This window comes from Palaemon carinicauda, chromosome 34 (genome assembly GCF_036898095.1).
Source record: "Palaemon carinicauda isolate YSFRI2023 chromosome 34, ASM3689809v2, whole genome shotgun sequence".
NCBI lineage: Eukaryota > Metazoa > Arthropoda > Malacostraca > Decapoda > Palaemonidae > Palaemon > Palaemon carinicauda.
The window spans coordinates 23,144,456-23,147,116 of record NC_090758.1 but is presented as its reverse complement, the minus strand read 5'-3'; the positions used below and the strand labels follow the sequence as shown (position 1 = coordinate 23,147,116).

The 2,661-nt window shown below is 28.9% G+C and overlaps 1 pseudogene; it reads left to right on the top strand.

The window, feature by feature from the left end:
* The first annotated feature begins 833 nt into the window (after nucleotides 1–833).
* LOC137626591 (neuropeptide CCHamide-1 receptor-like) overlaps nucleotides 834–2,661 on the top strand; it is an 8,703-nt pseudogene continuing 6,875 nt past the window's right edge.

The window sequence follows — 2,661 nt, the reverse complement described above, 5'->3', positions numbered from 1 at the left end:
AAAATCTATATAATCATTTATAACCTCTACGATACTTGGAATTGGATGTGAAATATATATAGACACAGTGTTAGATACATTTATAGCACTACGATACTTGGATTGAAATCAGTTTAGATAAGGTGCAAGTTATGATATCAAGCTCTACGATATTTAGAACTTAATTTGGAATTAATATAAACATTTAAAAAAACCCGACGCTTTTTGAAAGTCAATGTGAAGTTAATATGATCAATATGTAAACCAAAGAGAGAATGATGGAGCTAAGATATTTCAAGCTGTTGTGTAGAGTGATAAGGTTCCAGAAGAACTGGACTCAGGGATCAAAGTAGTGTTAAAATATGGAACTTCTGAGGAAGTGATTTAGCTCTACGTCCTATGCTGGGTTGCACAAATGATATCAGTTTTGAAAGCTCTGCGTCAACTCCTTTGCAACCCTGGAAGCTTGAGCTGCATCGGAGAAAAAAGAAAAAGAGCATTGGTAGGAGTTAAGCTAACCTTTATAATTTAACGATACTTGAAATTTTATATGAAATCAATATAGATATTTACACAGAAAAATAAATATTAGTTTAGGTGGAAGTGAAGGTAATTTTTATGCAAAGATTTTGAATAATTTTTTGGAAAAAAAAATACTAAAACTACCATATAAGGAATCTTTATAAAACTATAAAGCTTTAGGAAAATCAAACTTATACAAATGAAGATTTTTATGAAAAATTAAGATTTTAGAAAAAAAAAGATAAGTAAAAAGAATAAGATGAAAATGGAAACTTTAGATAAAAAATAAAGATTTTTGAAGATTTTGTGAGTAAACAAAGCATTCTACTAAAATGGATGACCTAACTTACAACTCAGATGGATTTTGGATAATCTGGTCATGGAACCGATCTGAAAGTTCTCCTGAAGATGTCAAGAGGGACGTTTTTCTACTGACGACGACTCCTCAAATGGCCTAACAACTCTCTACCAGGCAAAACCTTTGATTTCGGGGACCAAACTACTGAAGACTGGCTCTCCAACCAGTCTCTCTCCTTCGGAAGCAACCTGACGTCCAACGAAACGGAGTACCTCCCGTATAACCTTCGCCCGGAGACCTACCTGGTACCTGTTCTCTTCACCTTGATCTTCCTGACGGGTGTGGTGGGCAACGGCGCCCTTATTTTTATGTTCCTGAAGCATCCTAAGCTCTGGTAAGCATTGGGGTCAAGCCATTTTTGACTTATGTATCTTAGTCTTAGTATTTATGGAAGATGTAAATGTAGTTTCTTGTTTTACTTTATAAAGTATAAATGATTCTTTATTGAAAATTTTTTTTTTTTTTTTTGCTTATAAAGATATATGATATTAATGGGAAATTAACAGAAACGCCAGGTAAGATCAGTTATAATCCTGTATTTTTAAACTCATGAAAGTTTTTTCTTCTTTCAACCTTTGCTTCAACTTATTTATAACTTCTTTTTTACTATCAATGAGGTTTAAATCCTTCCAATAAACTATTTTCATGAAACCTTAAACTTAGTTTGTGATTCATCTAATCGTCAAAACATCTCTTGAGCATTATTTATTCTATAGGAATATATCTTTACTTCAACTTTATAACTTCGTATCATCTGGTCAGATTTAACAAACCATCAAATTTCTTAGTTTAGGGAATCCTGTTTGATATCCTACATTTCAGTAAGATTTCATTCATTTGAAGCACAGTATTTCTTTGGTAAAACCATTCCTCTTTTTTTCAACAATTTTCTTTTCGTTATCACATAATTCTAATTCTAATCGTCAAGTGATTTTATAATTGTCTCATGATCATCAAATCTCAATCTCATGGAAACTATATGTGTATTTTCATCAATTAGGTGTTGACAAAAAAAGGAATTATTTCAACTACCTTATCTCAAATAAAGGCTCTCTAATCTCTTTATATTCTACCTTTAAGCAAAATAAAACACTTAATTTTGATATTTTTTTCATGTATAATACATACAGCATGGTATCTTTTAATCTGCCATTTAGGTACAAGCCCAGAGACACACACACGCACACACACACACACACACACACATATATATATATATATATATATATATATATATATATATATATATATATATATATATATATATATATATATACATATACATATATATATATATATATATATATATATATATATATATATATATATATATATATATATATGTATGTATATATAAAATCATATATATATATATATATATATATATATATATATATATATATATATATATATATATATATATATATATATATATATATGATATCTGTTGTTTGTGCAATATAGGACAAATGTGTGTGCGTTTGTGTGTGCATTTAATAAATAAGAAATATTAGGAGTAATGGGAAATTCGTGAGTGAATCTATTTATACTTTGACTTCAACTGCAAATAACGCAACCAATTCAAAACATCCTTATATTGAGGTCTTACCTTCCAAGTCTAAATGTGAAATTCTTATTTCTTTTCGTAAAGTAAAATCAACTAACGTTAATACAAAAAAAAATACACATTTCTTCGTATATTAATTATATTAGGTATAGGAATATTATTTACAGATATATTCATTAGCTGTCTGTTATGCACTATAGGCAGTGTAATATTTTGAAATACAGAGCTCAAATGA